The 17,825-nt window shown below is 39.4% G+C and overlaps 1 protein-coding gene and 1 pseudogene across 2 annotated transcripts in view; both read left to right on the top strand.

The window, feature by feature from the left end:
• SLC2A3 (solute carrier family 2 member 3) overlaps positions 1-17,825 on the top strand; it is an 81,418-nt gene that overhangs the window by 14,308 nt on the left and 49,285 nt on the right. The gene's annotated exons all lie outside the window — the stretch shown is intronic.
• Positions 4,037-5,417, top strand: LOC309640906 (putative ribosome biogenesis protein RLP24 pseudogene; annotated as a pseudogene). The gene has a single exon. The product of its transcript is annotated as a putative ribosome biogenesis protein RLP24 pseudogene (transcript).

Here is a 17,825-nt window from a genome sequence, read left to right as displayed (position 1 = left end):
TATAAAGCCAGTTCTTTGTGCTAATGGAAGCTATTGTATGACTAAACCACAATAATTTATGACTTTTTAATAGCCACTAGCAGATTTACTTTTCTAAATATGTTTCATCCAATACTGAGTATTTTTTCATTTTTTTCATTTCTGTGGCTAAGACAGATGGACAGCAGGGAAAAATGAACCAGAAGTATGCAGGGTGACTGGGGTTGAACTTTTTTGCAGTCTATACATGGATGATTGAAAATTATCAATATCATATTCCTCAGCCTAAGGGGAAAGCAAAAAGAACTTTTATTTATTGTGTTAGGCACTTCCTCCACTTTTTCCTATTTAATCCTCCTAACAACCCATGGGATGGAACAGAACTTTAGCTCCCTCTGTTGAGAGCTGCTGCATGAAATAGTTCTGTGGTATAGGTATGTCCCAAACGTTTCATGGGACATATTTATACTAAAAGAATTATTCATTGTTTACCTGAAATTCAAATTTAATGGCATTCTATTTGTTTATTTTTTTGTTTTTGCTAGATCTGACAACTCTGTTCCTTTTATCCCGCATATTAAAAATAAATTACTTTCTTCAAAACACATTGCACAACTTAAACAAATTCCCTAGCTAATACTCCTTGTTTTACTGGCGTTTGGATTGTAAGAGGGGCCAAAAGTTAAAGGCAAAAGGTTGTTAATGTTTTGGATAACTTTTATAGGAATCTACTGAAGGAACTGTAGGAGATCCCAGAAATGTAACTTCTATTTCCAGATTTATCTATGAGTCTCAGGTCCTCAATCCTAATTTTAATTAAGAATTATCTAGTTCTCCTTACCAGTTGACCTTGTGAAAAGATATGTTGTGGAAATCCTACGAGAACTGTAAAATTTTAAAACTGGAAGGGACCTTAGAGATGATCTAATTCTTAGAGTTTCTAGAACCTAACTTAATCCTAAGCAAGAACCAGTGTCTCCAGGCAATGAGAGGTCCTTGGAGATGGGAACTCCTGCATCTACTGCCAGGAGATGTCAACCTACCTCACCTTTCCCCTTTTCCTGCTTATGCTCCGTCCCAGACATCTCTCCTTGTCTGAGTACCTAACATTCCAAATACCTTTTGTTCTTAAATTGTAAAGTGTTATCTATGGCTCCACGGGGTTGGTGACGAAAGCCAAGCAGGAGAGAGAAAGTGATATGGAACAGTTCAAGATGAAAATAAACGTGCCCCAGACGTGGGGAAGTCCCCTTGGTAAAAACTGTGGCAAGTTGGAGGAGGAATAGTTCTTTCCAACATAGGAGAAAGAGAAGGGAAGGTCAATCCACACAGCCTTCTTGCAGTGGATAAACTTAAGGTTACCCTTCCAAACCCAGTTCAAGGTGAGGAATGCTAAAGAGGAGCACCTGATCATCTAATGAGTATGTAACCTTGCCTCTGTTCTAGAGAAACAAACTTAGAAATAGCTGAAATATTTTCTAAAAGATTTTATCCTACAAGGAGGGCCCCCAGCACTCAGAAATGCTCTTTCTCCATGATCAGATAGCACATATCCTGAAGCTTAGCAGTCGCTTTAAGCCTTGATATGTCTTTCTGTGGTATACGGAGAATTGTGCCTAGGACCCAATATGTAGTAGTTGATCAGTAGACGTTTATTGAATGAATACCCCACCGACAGGTTTTGTATTTTTTTTTCCTGCTTTGTCACAACTATTTCTATGTCTTATTTTCCCATCTGTATTTTCGGAAAAATAAAATCAAACAGAAAATCATAAGATCTGCCTCTCAAGGAAATTTCCTTGAGAACAGAGGTTTGCATTAAATGTACTTTTTAAGTCCTTTTGATACCTGATATTCTGAGCCCCCTGCCAGTACCTCAGTTCAAGCCATTGTCATCTATTATAGAAAGCTCCTAATTAGTTTTAGTACAATCAGTAATCTTTCTAAAATTTGTGTTCGTGTGTTTACGGTACATAACCTACTGGTTCTCTGTGGTCCTCAGAATAGAGTCCAGACTCTTTCGCCTGGCATATCAGGCCATTTGTGATACATTCCCTGCTTACTTCCCAGCTTCTTCTCATCCCTTGGCCCCCTACAGGTCAGCCATGTGGACATTTTTGCAGGATCACAAACACACCATAGTCCAACCTTCCAGCCCTTTCTCACTCTGTCCCCTCAACCTAGGACACAATTTTCTCCTATCTCCCTCCCTCCTACTTTGTCAGGACAACTACCACGGAGCCTTCAGGTCTTTCTCAACCTACCTTCTCAAAGGGGAAACCTTCTGGACAATACCACACCCCTTCCTCCTGTCTGCATTTTTTATTTCTCCCTCAGGTCCTCCACGCAAGACCGGAAATCAGGCACAGCCGGGCTGGGGGAAGGAAGGTGCTATTGGCATAAACCGTGACGTGAATGGTAGTTTGGGTGTGCAGACACAATTGGCACAATCTTATGTGGTGTCACCATGGGAGTTTATGAGTCCCATAAGTCTAATATTCTGTAGTGACATTGCCTATTGTTCTCCCCCCTTGGAACTGCAATCTGGGTAATCTAGGCCCTGTTCTGAGCGCCGGAAGAAAACAAAGGGACTCTAAAGGAATTCATATGTGCACTCAACTATAGTACATAAGATTATGGTTAGTCCTAAAATAGAACTGTAAAAAAAAAAAAGGGGGGTACTGTGTAAGCACGCAGGAGAGCATAATTAATTGTTCCTGAGGATTGGAAAGAACGCAAGTGGACGGACATTTGAGCTGGGCCTCGGAGGTATGGCAACAGGCAGAAAAGGTAAATAACCATATTTCAGGCAGAGAAAATCACAATAAAAAGAGTATAGAGGTAATTTGTGTGATCAGATTAGATAGGAGTGAATGAAATTGTGTAAGGCCTTGAATGCTTCCTGTATCAATGTGAATTTTCTTCTGTAGGCAACAAATCATTGAAGAGTTTGGAGCACAGCAGTGATATAATCAGATCTGTGTTTAAAAGTATTTTTCACTGAAAACAACGTATACTTATTCTTTTTTCTTTTTTTAAAGTTTATTCCAGAAAAATAGATATCAGATAAAGTGAAAGGTCTCTATAATCTTACTGACTAGAGTTAATCATTTGGTGTAATGCTCCATATTTTTTCCTGTGCACATGTGCATGTGTGTATGTGTTTATATATAACTCGTTTATTTATAAGGAATGAGATCATTCTAACCATACTTTTGACCACTGCCTTTTTTGAAGTAATGTTGTGTATCTTCTATGGGGTGGCAGATCACACAACATTATCAACTACAACAAAAATGTGAGGCATGTGTACTCATATTTTTACTACTTCAATAATAATGCACATAGAAATTATATCTTATTTTACCTAGGAGATAGGACAAATTAAAAAGGGTGATCAATATTCTGTTTTGGGGGCTTCCCTGGTGGCGCACTGGTTAAGAATCCGCCTGCCAATGCAGGAGACACGGGTTCGAGCCCTGGCCCGGGAAGATCCCACATGCCGTGGAGCAACTAAGCCTATGCGCCACAACTACTGAGTCTGAGCTCTAGAGCCCGCGTGCCATAACTACTGAAGCCCGTGCGGCTAGAGCCCATGCTCTGCAACAAGAGAAGCCACCACAGTGAGAAGCCCGTGCACCACAAGGAAGAGTAGCCCCCGCTCGCCGCAACTAGAGAAAGCCCGCGCAGCAATGAAGACCCAATGCAGCCTAAAATAAATAAATAAAATAAATAAATTTATTTTTTAAAAAAATTCTGTTTTGGATGGATATAAGAAGATACTCTTTACACAACTGGTAGAAATAAAAATTAGTACTTTAGGAAAGGGAAATGTAGTAATTCTTTTCAAAATTGTAAAATACATGTACCTTTGAACTATGAATTCCATATTTACAAATTTATCCTACAACATGCTCTCGGAAGTTCACAAGGATAACTGCACAAAGATGTTTACTGCAGCATTATTTGTAATAGCAAAGCAACCTAAATGGACAGTCACTTATGGTGTTCCCTACCATATTGATGGACCACAGTACAGCATATCTACAGACAAATGCACTGATATAAAACGATGCCCATGACTTCCTCTGAAGTGCGGCGGTTGGCCGGGGCGTCCCCACGAGCGTTCAACATGCGGATTGAGAAGTGTTACTTCTGTTCGGGGCCTATTTACCCAGGCCACGGCATGATGTTCGTTCGCAACGATTGCAAGGTGTTCAGATTCTGTAAATCCAAGTGTCATAAAAACTTCAAAAAGAAGCGCAATCCTCGCAAGGTCAGGTGGACTAAAGCATTCCGGAAAGCAGCTGGTAAAGAGCTCACAGTGGATAATTCATTTGAATTTGAAAAACGTAGAAATGAACCTGTCAGATACCAGCGAGAGCTATGGAATAAAACCATTGATGCAATGAAGAGAGTTGAAGAGATCAAACAAACGCCAGGCTAAATTTATAATGAACAGGTTGAAGAAAAATAAAGAACTACAGAAAGTTCAGGACATTAAAGAAGTGAAGCAAAACATCCATCTTATCCGGGCGCCTCTTGCAGGCAAAGGAAAGCAGCTGGAAGACAGAATGGTACAGAAATTACAACAGGATGTGGACATGGAAGATGTTTCTTAGAACTCTTACTGTCTGTAACCATTTCTATAAGTGCATCTGGAAATCTCCTTTGGAGACATAGAACTTGTAAATTATTGATTTTTTTTTCATATAAGGTCACTCATATGAAAGGGGATTAAAGTACTTCCTTCCTACATTGCTATCTGCAGAACAGCAGATACGGATGCTAGATTGCATCTCAGTGTTAAGCCTTCACTAAGAGATAGATACACTTTTATAAGTCAAGAAAATTATTATGCTTGTAAATACAGAAGTGAATTGTGGACATAAAATGGTCATGCCATTTGGTTAATGGCACTAGGCAGCATTTATGTAATAATTAATGACAAATTCATGACGAGTAATATATAAAATAAAATTTTCATTGCAGTAAAATATTCCTTTTCTAGAAGGGATACAGCAAGGAACTAACAAACAGTCTGTATGATAATTAACCTCTAGTAATTTCTTTTGATTTTAGTACTTCTGGTTTTGGTTTATAAGCTTCTTAGAAGAACATAATGGTCTAATATATTGAAGCCTAATTATGTTGGACCATTTTGACCTGGTTTTAACTATTATGATAGGCATTTGTGGATGTTGGGGGTGAGTTGAATAGTCTGTTCCTGAAATGGCACTATATAATTTCTACTTTGGAGAATACTCACTTCTAAGTTGAGATTCCTAGTAGAATAAGCTTTATTTTTCTAGGGGTCCAGTACCTATTAAAATTTTTTGTGTGGTTTTCTTTTTAAAAACTCCTAATTGTTTGTGGAAAATTGGACGTATGGGTAGCACATTATAGATTATTTACACATAAAATTGTTTCTGAAGTAAGTAAGTGCCTACGTATTTATTATTTAAAAGTACTAAACAAAAGGTATGAAGTTTGCTCACACATACTAAGAAGTAGGAGATACATTTAAAGAGAAATGTATACTTTATACTTCATGTTTTCTTATTTTTACATTACTTACGAGTAAGTATGTTAAGAGTTATTAAGTAACTCAGTTTTTTTTTTCTTAGGACAAAATTAGAATAAATTACAAGTTTTAAGGTTATATAATTATATAGTAATGGCTAAATTTTTATTTTAGTATTAGATAGTAAAAAAGTGGACTGATCACTGGACCAGGTGTTAGAAGACCTGAATCCAGCTTTGTTCTTATTGATAAAATAAAGCTCATTTGTAAACAACATTATTGATGCAACATTTAGGGGAAATATGTATGTAAAGACATTTGTAAAATTACTTGAAGTTTTCATTGCATTCTATATTCATGTTTGTTTTAATATAAACTTGTTTAAAATTAAAAAAAAAAAAAAAAAAGATGCCCATGATTTATTGTTGAGTGAAAAAATATCACAATTCTAAAATGATGTATTTATATAACACCATTTTTTAAAATGGTACATGGGGACTTCTCTGGCTGCGCAGTGGTTAAGAATCCGCCTGCCAATGCAGGGGACACAGATTCGATCCCTGGTCTGGGAAAATCCCACATGACGCAGAGCAGCTAAGCCTGTGCGCCACAACTACTGAGCCTGCGCTCTAGAGCCTGCGAGCCACAACTACTGAAGCCCGTGTGTTCTAGGGCCCACGTGCCACAACTACTAAGCCCACGTGTTGCAACTACTGAAGCCCCCGCACCTAGAGCCCGTGCTCTGCCACAAGAGAAGCCACCGCAATGAACAGCCCACGCACCTCAACGAAGAGTAACCCCCGCTCGCCGCAAGTAGAGAAAGCCCGCGTGTAGCAACGAAGACCCAACGCAGCCAAAAATAAATTTAAAAAAATTTTTTAAATGTAGGCAAGGACTTATAAAAATAAATAAATAAATAATTATACATGTATACAAACAGAGCATGCGTATGTATTCTATAATATGTGTACATATATAACATGTGTGTTCATATATGTGTATACACACCCCCAAAGTTTTTAATAATGGTTAATCTTGAAATTTAATAGGAATGCAGTGTATGTCTTTAACTTTTTACTTTTTAGATTTGTGTATTTAAATTTTTTTAAATAATGAACATATGTATTATTTTAAAAATATATACCTAGACATGTTTTCGAGTCAATATATATAGTTATATTTCATTCTTTTTAACAACTACATAGTATTTCATCAATAGCTACGTCATTGATTTATTCTACAGTTATGGAGAGTCCACTCTCCTGCAGGTCTCAAGCTGGGCATTGAAGGAAGCAGCAAACACTTAAAATAGAAATTAACAGAGAATTCCCTGGCGTCTGGACTCTGAGCTCTCACTGCCGAGGTTGCGGATTCGATCCCTGGTCGGGGAACTAAGGTCCTGCAAGCGGCCAAAAAAACCCCAACAACTGCAAGAGAAGGAGCTACATAGGAAAGATGACTAGGAAAGGCCTTTCTGAGTAGTGAACATGCTACAGTGATAAAAGTACAACTTTTGTTTTGTTTTTTTTTGGCTGCGTTGGGTCTTCATTGCTGCGTGCAGGCTTTCTCTAGTTGCGGTGCGGGGGACTACTCATTGCGGTGGCTTCTTTTGTTGCGAAGCATGGGCTCTAGGCGCGCGGGCTTCAGTAGTTGTGGCACACGGGATTAGTTGCACCGCGGCATGTGGGATCTTCCCAGAACAGGGATCGAACCCATGTCCCCTGCATTGGCAAGCAGGCTCTCAACCACTGCGCCACCAGGGAAGCCCAGAAGTACAACTTTTATCTGTATGTGCTGTACCAGTATTTTGTAGGATTCCTCCAAAGCAGAAATTACGGATCAGAAAGTATGAAATTTTAAATTTCAATAGATATTGTCAAGCTGCCTTCTAAAAAGGTTAACAATTTAACATTCACTCCAAGTGTCTATTTTCTAAAACTTTAGCCAGGCCTGGGTATTGTCAGTCTTCATAATTTTTGCCCATCTCTGTAGGAAGAAAAATATCTTTTTTTTTTTTTTATTTCTTTTATTGTTAGTTTGGATATCCTTTCATTTTGACCATTACTGACCTTCATAATTGAATGCTTGTTCCTGTGCTTGGCCTATTTTCGTCCATTGTTGTTCAGTTTTCTTATTGTCCGGTTTTTTGGGTTTTTTTTAAATTTATTTATTTTTGGCTGCGTTGGGTCTTCGTTGCTGCGCGGGCTTTCTCTAGTTGCGGCGAGCGGGGGCTACTCTTCGTTGCGGTGCGCAGGCTTCTCACTGCTGTGGCTTCTCTTGTTGCGGAGCATGGGCTCTAGGCGCGCGGGCTTCAGTAGTTGTGGCTCGTGGGCTCTAGAGCGCAGGCTCAGTAGTTGTGGCGCACGGGCTTAGCTGCTTCACAGCATGTGGGATCTTCTCAGGCCAGGGCTCAAACCCGTATCCCCTGCATTGGCAGGCAGATTCTTAACCACTGCGCCACCAGGGAAGCCCTGTATGGTTCTTATTTTATTGTTCCTTTCTCTTTGTATATTATGAAAATGAAGTCTTTGTCATGGCTTTCACACGTTTTTGCCAGTTTTTCTTTGAAAAAATTTTGATGATGTTTTATCACAATAGAAAGTTTTAATTTTATGTGGTTAGAAGTATAAGTTTTATCCTTTATAATTCACATATTATATACTTTGCTTAAAACAGATCTGTATTAAAAAGGCAACTATAGTTATATGGAGGTATACAATAGGTGGGTGGGGAGGAGATGTTGAGGAAATTTAAGAAAATGAGACCAGTTAGTTATTCACTGTAAACTGAGGCAGTGGCTATGAGCATGGGGAATAGAAGACAGATTTGAGGGATTTTTTTTTTTAATATAACACCTTTACTGAGATATAGTTTGCATATACAGTTCACCTACTTGAAGTGTTACAGTTCAAGGGTTTTTAAGTATATTCACAGACATGTGCAACCATTAATCAATTTTAAAACATTTTATCACCCCCACGAGAAGCCCGATAACCATTAGCAGTCATTCTGCATTCCTCTTTAACTGCTTCCATCCTCTGGTAACCAGTAAACTACTTCTGTCTACAGATTTGCCTGTTGTGGACATTTCATGGATGGAATCATAAAATATGTGACCTAATGTGACTGGCTTCTGTCACTTAGCATGATGTTTCAAGGTTCATCCATGTTGTAGCATGTATTAATACTTCATTTCTTTCTATGAACAAACAATGTTTCATTGTATGATGATTATTACTGCATTTGTTTATCCATTGACCAGTTGATGGACATTTGGGTTTTTTCCATTTTTGGCTATTATGAATAATGCTGTTATGAACATTCTTGTTCAAGTTTTTATGTGGATATAGGCTTCCAGTTCCCTTGGGTATATATATTGGAGTGAAACTGCCAGGTCATATGGTAACTCTATGTTTAACTTTATGAGGAACTACCGAGCTATTTTCCAAAGCACTGTACCATCTTACATACCCGCAAGCAATGTATGAGGGTTCTAATTTCTTCATATCCTCACCAACAATTTTTATTATGTATCTTTTTTTATTACAGCATTCTAGTGGCTGTAAAGTGCTATCTCATTATGAGCTTGATTTTCATTTCCTCATTGACTAAAGATGTTGAACATGTTCTTTGCTTATTGGTCATTTGTATACCTTCTTTGGAGACATGTCTATTCAAGTCCTTTGTCCATTTTTTAACTGTATTGTCTTTTTGATCAGTTGTAAATTCTTACATATTCTGGTTGTGCCCTTTATCGGGTATATGAGTTATATTTGCTCATGTTGTATAGGTTGTCTTTTCACTTTTTTGGTGGTATTCTTTGAAGCACAAAAATTTTTATGTTGATGAAGTCCAATTAATCTAATTTTCCTTTTATTACTTGTACTTATGATGTCATATCACAAAAGCTCTTTCTAACTCAAGTTGGAAAGGTTTACGTTTAGATCTGTTATCCATTTTGAGTTAATTTTTATTTATGGTGTGAGGAAGGGATCTGACTTCATTCTTATGCTTGTGGATAGCCAATTGTTAACAGCATCTTTTCAAAACAAGATTTGATTTTGTCAATAACTATTCAGGGATTGAGGGACATTTTTTGAAAGCAGACTTGAAAGGACTTGACAACTGGAAGGTGAAGGAGATACAAGAGTGAAAAATTTTTGTTTGGGAACTAGATAACTAGTAATGCCATTAACCAGTGTGGGCAAATCAACTAGAGGAGGAAGAGCAGAAGCAGCTTTGGAAGATTGGTTTGAGGCATGTTGAGCTTGAGATACTTACAAGATGTTCATGTGGAGATTCATGACAGGCCATTGTACATTTGGTTTGGAATTCAAAAGAATGTTTGGAGTGAAAAACCATAGATTTGGAAGTCCCCTTCTTCTGTGGGAAAAGTTGAGATAACTGAGAATCTGGTCAGAGATAAACCTGACATTTAATAGTCACTGAGGGGGAAGAATCAATGAAAAAGAAGTAGACTTAGGAATGAGAGACGTTGAGAAGGCTACCTAGAGAATGGTGTGGATGCTGAGGGAGGTTGGGGAGCTCATTAGCAATTTAAATGATGAAGAGAGTTTGATTAGGATAATAGCCAAGGTGGTCACTGGTTCTGCAGTTAGGTCATTCCTGTTTTTTGCAGCTGAAGAAGCTTCAATAGAGATGTTGCAATGGAATGTGGGGAAGAGTGCTTGAACCTTCAAGCGAAAAATACATGTGTCCCTTGGAAATTATTGCTAAAGACTATAACTACCATCTTGGTAGCCTAAGGGAAGGAGCACGAAGAAGGCTGAATGCTTCTCTTTTCCTTTGATTGTGGCTCCATACTCCAGTACTTAACACAGCTGAGATAAGCCCGGAATGTTGTAGCAAAACTTTCTAAAGACCAGGAGATAAAAGAAGAGAAAAAGAATACTACAAGAGTTATGAGTAATAGATGTTTTACTTTTAGCGAGGTGGTTCATTACAGAGCTATCTTCCTGAGAAGCTCCTGGCCTAGTTCCATTTGTCAGAGGCCAGCGTTACCTTGTACCTCTTGGGAGGGTCCTCAAACACATCTAAACTCAAAGTCTAAGGGAGGAAGTTCAAGTTTCCTTATGTGTAAGAGTTCTGGTTTTCTTTTTGTGGACCCACCTCTTTTCTCTAGATATGGGAATGTCCACTTTTTTCAGGGAGAAGCTACCTTCTCACAAGGGTGTGGCCATAGGAGGATTAATCATTATTTCAATAAAATAAATAAGAATTCCAGTCACACCAAAGATATTGTCAGTAGTAGGTATGTAATTTCATATAGAGGGCTGAACTTCTGTGAGACCACTAGACATTCTGGAATAACTTGATGTTGAATGGGTGGGAAAGAAAAAGAAACAGAGTGTAGGTCACTCCTTGGAGGATTTTGACAGTGAAGGACAGAGTACCTTATGGGAAGTAGAGGTATAGGAAGAGTGAGAGTGCTTCAGGATGGTGGTACTTTAGAATCCCTTGGCAGCAGGGATAGATAAGCAGGAAGTGAGAAATTTAAGGCAGAAGCAGGAATAATGGATAGAACAGTGTCTTGAAGCATGGGTGGGATAAAATATGGAGAGGAGGCTGGAAACCTCTAAAACAGGCAGGATTCTAGAAGGAATGGATTAAAGGTGAGGTGAGGGTAAGGAATGAAAATTAGCAAAATCCATTTTCTGAAAAAGCATGGAGTCTGGTCATCTGGGTAAATGGGGAAAACAAGGGTTTGAAGAGGCTGGGAAAAGGTTTATTTGTCTGAATGCAATATGTTCTCCACAACCTAACACCTTGAGCACTGCTTCTGCAGAGAGATGTCATTTCCTGTACGTAACCCTCCAAAGGTAAATGCTTGGTTGAATGAGCCCCTTGCCTAACAGTCCTTGTGTTTTACCCACCTGAAAAATCCCCAGGATTGGTTTAGCCTTCTTTGATACTACCCCCAGGATGCTAAAAAAAATAAAACACAACCTGGAAGAGGATGGTACCATTATAAATTCATAATCACCCATCTCACTGAGATATTAATAATGTTCAGCAATCTGTAATCATCTAATCCAAGTTTTTACCAAATTGAGGAACAATAATCCAGTTTATCTATATTATTATTTGGTTATTCATTTACTCAACAAATACTAATTGAGTGTCTAGTATGTACAGGCTCCTTCTAGATATTAAGTATATGGGACAAATAATGTTGATAGACAAGGTCCCTTTTGTAATGGGGTCAGATAATAACCAAAGAAATATTTCCAGATAGTGATAAGACCTATGAAAAAAATTAAAACAGAAATGTGATAGGTGGTGAGCGGGTAGAAGGACAACATAGATAGCCTGGTGAAGGAGACCTCTTTGAGGAAGAGGCTTTGAGCTCAGACTTAAATGACAAGAAGGAGTCAGACATTTGAAGAGCTTGTGAAGACATCTCCAGGCAGTCCTGTGCCAGAAATGAACTTGATATAATAGAGGGACAGGAAAACAAAACAAAACAACCCTCCTATGGCTAGAGCTTAATGAATCAAGGGAATAGTGATAGATAGTAAGGCAGGAAAAAGAGGTAGAGGCCAGGTACAGCTTTGATACTTCTGTGAAGAACGAGTTGTAGAAGAATAGGAATGAAATCAGTAAGACTGATTAAGAGACTATTGCAGCAAATCAAATGACAGATTTTGATGGTTTTGACAAGGGTGCTGCAGTGAAGATAGGAGAGTGGAAGGAATCTGGGTAGATTCTGGAGGTAAAGCTGACAGTTCTTGCTGTTGGATTAGATGTGGGAGGTGGGAGAGAAATCCTGCATAGCTCCTAGCGTTTAGGCTTTGGCAAAAGGGTGAATAGTAATAATGTCTACTAGATGGAGAAGACTAAGGAAGGAAAAGATTTGGGGGGTTGGAAGAGAAACCGGTACTTCTGTTCTGGCTATGCTTGGTTTGAGATGCCGTTTGGCCACTCAAATGGAGATATCAGACAGGCTATAGATCTGTGACTCTGGAAATCAGGAAGTAAGTCAGCAGTGAGAAACTTACTACCTTTCAAGGTAGCCTATTATGTTGGATAGCTCTAATTACCAGAAAGTTCTTTCTATTACTTTGAGATGATTATAAGTGTAGTGTAAATATGATGCCCATTTCCATCTGGGGTTACTGAAAAATACATATTTTTGGAAAGACAGCAAATGTCTGAAGGAAATTAGCATGCTCTCTCCTAATGTCTTTTATTCTCTAAGCTAATAATCTTAGTTTCCCCAGCTGCTCTGCAGGACCTTGCTTCCAGATTCTTCAACATCCTGGTCATATCCTTTTTAAAGAAGGATGCCAAGGACTAAAGTGACCTGAATAACACACCCAAAATGTAGGACTATTTTCCCTCTTATTTGTTATTGTTCAGAAATATGTTCACTTTTTATAATTTGTCTGTGTTCTATCTTGTCATTAACGTGTTAGGGTCCCTGCCTGAGGCATACGACATTTCTTCTAATTTTCTCTTAATCTGTTGTTGATTTGAAAATCAAATAACCAACTTATGCTCTGTATCAGATATTAACATTTTGCTTTGTATGTTTGGAATATTTTATAATAACTTAAAATGGAGAGTATGTGCTTTCTGAGAGGGCCCACCTGAGCCCTTCTGTGAGTAAAGCTTTGAACTCTAGTGGGAAATTTTTTTTTTCCTTACTTTGTTTTTCTAATCTATATTCAAAATAAGTGAGTTTTTCAAATAGTTGATTTCCAGATGGGTAAGGTATTTCAGTCCTTTACAAAAGGATCTTCTTAGAGATTTTCTCAGTCTAGGACACTGGTTCTCAGCTAGCAGTGATTTTGCTCCCCAGGGACATTTGGCAATTTCTGCAGACTTATTTCGTTGCTATGACTTGTGGCAAAGAGAATGCTACCTACATCTAGTGGGTAGGGTCCAGGGATGCTGCAAAACCTCCCACAATGCACAGGACAAGCCCCAGTAACAAAGAGTTACTGGCCCCAAATGCCAGTAGTACCTAGATTTACAAACCCTGGACCATGGTATTTCCCTGATGTTGTTTACTAACCTCATTGAAAAAAAAGGTTAATAAAACCTATGTGAAAAGAATCGACACAATTTAAACTTAATGAATTAATTCTGCTTCCAAATAATCACTGCTCTCTCCCTTTATCTCATGCCAACCATCTGTTAATAATCTTTCTATAATTTAATGGGACAATATTGAAGCACAACTTTTTTTCACCTAAGAAAATGTTTTCATAGCCCCAATTTTCTGTCACCGCTCTCAGTCTCCATCCTTTTTAGAATATTAACAATGTTCAGTGATCACATTTGGACATTATTTTCATATGCTCTCATTTAAAGCAAAATCAGGGAGTTCCCTGGTGGTCTAGTGGTTAGGATTCAGTGCTTTCACTGCCGAGGGCCCCGGTTCAGTCCCTGGTTGGGGAACTGAGATCCCACAAGCCTCAAGGCGCGGCCTAAATAAATAAATAAATATTATAAATAAAGTAAAATCATGCTCTCGTTTATCTCACTGACCTCTCTGGCCTTTACTTTCTCTTCCCCATATTTTGCTCATTCTTTCCGTCTGTAAGGTCATGTTTCTTGAGAAGAGGAGCAATCCTGCTTTTCTACTAGATAAATACAACACAACTTAAACCAGAAGCTCTGTTCTCCTTATCTTTCAGGTGCCCCAATGAGGCACGCGGCTATTCTGGGACGTGGCTGTGCAGACATGTTCACTGGTTTGCTATTAGTGAGACGGGCAGAGGCAGAGGCACTGTCCTGTCGCTGGCTGTACTTAGAGGCCGAGGTGTGGGGGCCAAGAGGAATGCTTTTTCCTGCATGTGCTCCATGCTGGGAGCAGCTCCAGTCTTTTCCTGGGGCTGTTTTATTTCTTGGTATTGATGGCAGCTGTCAAGATCAAAGAGGAACTAATGAGACAGGGGTAAATAGCTTCACTCTCAGGGTACCTGAAAGGAGCAAAGGCTGATGGAAATTCTGAAGCGCAAGGGGAGCCATAAATTCTTTCTTTAGCCATACCCAGAAACAACAACTAGGTAACTCTTTTCAGATGCTTCTAAGTTTTCAGATTGCAACTGTGACACCACTCAGAATCTAGTGGCAAAAAATAAGCCTTCCCCAGTACCTTTGTGTTTTAGAGCTAGAGATTCATTCATTCATTCAGATATTTATTGAATGTGTCTACATGTACCAGGCACAAAAATGAGCCAGGGAAACTTCTAAACATTTGGAAATTTCGAGTGTGTGTTTGAGAGAGAAATGATGTGTGCATACCTAATTAGTAATCAAAATATTTACATAATTGATCTCCTTTCTTCCATGGGGTAATAATTGCTCTGTATGCATGAATCCCCAAGTATTTGTATAGACAGTGTGTTTGAGATGGCAGAGAGTAAATCAGCTGGGGTCCTTCCCCTTCAGCCTTAAGACTACCTTTTAGGATTAGAGAATTGAGATACAGATTTAACAACTTAACTAATTATTAGCATAGCGTATAGCACAGCAAGTTAATGCAATAGTCTGAGCAGCTACCTGGGTCTTCTGACTTTCAACCTTGTCATTGTTCTAAAAATATACGTGAGAGAAGGCTGTTTGCAGAAAACGCTTTCCGCCACTGTACCAAGTTGGTTTCTATCCAGAAGGCCTTCTGGCTGAAACAATGGATAGGATAATGAAATGAAGCAACAGAGTTTGGGGTTCAGAGCTGGGGTGGAGGGATGAAATGGAGAGGAGAAATTAGAAGAAGCACAGAGTGAGGAGACTATATTTTAGTTGTGGCAAAGCACGTAAGATAAAAGTGACGCATTTGGTGTCTCTGGAGTACAAGTGGTATGTTGGTGCTGTAAAAAAGGGAAAAAATGCAGTAAGATTTTGCTTTATTCTTCAACTAAGGGCTTACACTCAAAGTAGCATGTCTGGTATTCAAAGACTGCTGCAGCAGAGCCTGAACTTGCTTTTAGAAAAGCGTTCTCTCTTACTAGATTCCTGTAAGGACCCTACTCTTCAGCAAAATTGGACAAAGCACTCTTCCCCAATCCTCTGCACAGACTTCCTAGCACCATTCCTTTGCCCAGGCCATCCCATCTTCCTGAGGTGCCCTTCTCTAATCTCTGCCTACCTCTTATCTTACCCATCTTTCAAGAGCTATTCCAAATTCTAACTTCTGGAAGATTCTAACTTCAGAAGCCTTTCTGGATTGTTTCCACGTGAATAAAGTCTCTCAATTCTTTTACTTCCTTAAGCACTTTCTTTTCCGGTCCCCTCCATGGACCAAATTGTAATCAAGCCGACGGCAGGAACGTGGGGGGCTCTGCACTGTTCAGTAGAGTGCTGTGCGATTTTGTAGGCTCTCTCGGCATATATGTATGTATATATTTTAATTTTTCTAAAAATTGCCTTTAAAAAAAATTAAAATCTTCTCAGATTTAGAAAACTGTTGTTTCTTATTGTTTTTATTAGATGTTCTCTTCTCCAAAGATTGAGAGGTCCAAGAATGCAGCTAATGGGCAAAAATAGAGAATGGATTTGGAAGAAGCAAAGTTTCTGGCTAAGATATGGGGACAAGTTTGACTTTAGGTACAGGGAGATATTGGAAAAGAGAATCAGAGAGACAAAAGGAGCCTGAAGATGGTGGCTTATAACCTGGGGAAATGGAAAGAAAAGACAAAGGAGCCAGAAAGAGAAGGAACTGTAGAAATTTTGAGATACAGATATTGAGGAGATGGACGGAGGAACAGTCAAGAGACTAAAAGGGTTATGTCAAAGGGAAAGACCTTAGCGTTTGCTTGTCTTTGGGAGGTTCCTTTTCATACATGTCAGAAAAGGAAATGGAAAACAATACAGAAGTAAGCAAGTAAGCATATCCTCTTTATAACCTCCTGCTGGTCCCTTCCTTGGAAATTGAAATGACTCATGGAGGCATATGAGAATAAATAAACACTTCCCAGGAACTGTCTCTGTTCTTAGCAAAGTTCTGTCTGCAGCTATTTTCTCCAGAATCCTGCATGATCTGGTTCAAGACATGACTGTGTCTTTCCCCTCCGTGTCTCTACATACATTTCAGGTCCCTGGGTTTGCTTATGTCTGTTGCCTTAGTGCCTCTGCTCTGTTCCTCTAACTGTGGGCTGTATGTCTCCATCCATTTCTGTAAGTTGTTTATGGTATCTTATCACTTGTGCAGTTCCTCTTATTTATTTATTTATTTATTTTTATTTTTATTTATTTTTGGCTGTGTTGGTCTTCGTTGCTGCACACAGGCTTTCTCTAGTTGCAGTGAGCAGGGGCTACTCTTCATTGTGGTGCGCGGGCTTCTCATTGTGGTGGCTTGTCTTGTTGCAGAGCACGGGCTCTAGGCACGCGGGCTTCAGTAGTTGTGGCATGCGGGTCAGTAGTTGTGGCTCGCGGGCTCTAGAGCGCAGGCTCAGTAGTTGTGGCGCATGGGCTTAGTTGCTCTGCAGTATGTGGGATCTTCCTGGACCAGGGCTCGAACCCGTGTGTCCCCTGCATTGGCAGGCGGATTCTTGACCACTGCGCCACCAGGGGAGTCCCTGCAGTTCCTCTTTTGACTGTCTGAAGTCTCATCTATGTCTGTGCCTTTTCCTTTTGCCTTAGTCTTTTATTTTTCTCTCTGTACTCTCCCATTCTGCTTCTGTCACTGCTTTTCTTTACCAGGTGGCTTACTGTGATCCCATCCCCATAGCAACCCCTGTCTGGGGAAGAATGAGGGGAAAGGGAAGGAAGAGAGAGCCTAGAATTAGATAGACAGTGAGAAGCTGGATTGGAGTTGGAGGGTGACCTTTTGGATTGAGTCCTGGAACAGAGTACAGACAAACTATGTAGGTGGATGCCAGCCAAATTACCCAAAATCCTAAGGGAACACATATTGGGTGCCCAAATCCAGCCCCAGCTAGTAAATTCGTTCTGTTTTTCGTTCTGCCAGTCTTGTCATCTTTTATTCCCTCTCCTGTGATCCAGATTAACTCTTTCTTTCTGTTTCTAAGCTTTATGATTTTTATACCTGTGTGGTTTTGGGTGTATTGTACTTTGAAAAGTGATTTTCTTAAAGATTCATGAATATTCACATTGGAACCACAAGGTCTTTCTTTAGATGTACTAGGGTTTTTCACTAGGATTCCTTCTGGGAACCTTAATTTTTTTTTTTTTTTTTTTTTGGCCATGCCGTGAGGCTTTCAGGATCTTACTTCCCCAACCAGGGATTGAAACCAGGCCCTCGGCAGTGAAAGCGCAGAGTCCTAACCACTGGACTGCCAGGGAATGCCCTGGACACTATAATTTAAGTGGTCATGGAGAACACTTGGAATGG

The sequence above is a fragment of the Balaenoptera physalus genome, assembly GCF_965194825.1.
Source record: "Balaenoptera physalus genome assembly, chromosome: 13".
Lineage (NCBI taxonomy): Eukaryota > Metazoa > Chordata > Mammalia > Artiodactyla > Balaenopteridae > Balaenoptera > Balaenoptera physalus.
Note: the sequence above shows the minus strand (reverse complement) of the source record. Positions and strands in the feature narration are given on the sequence as shown.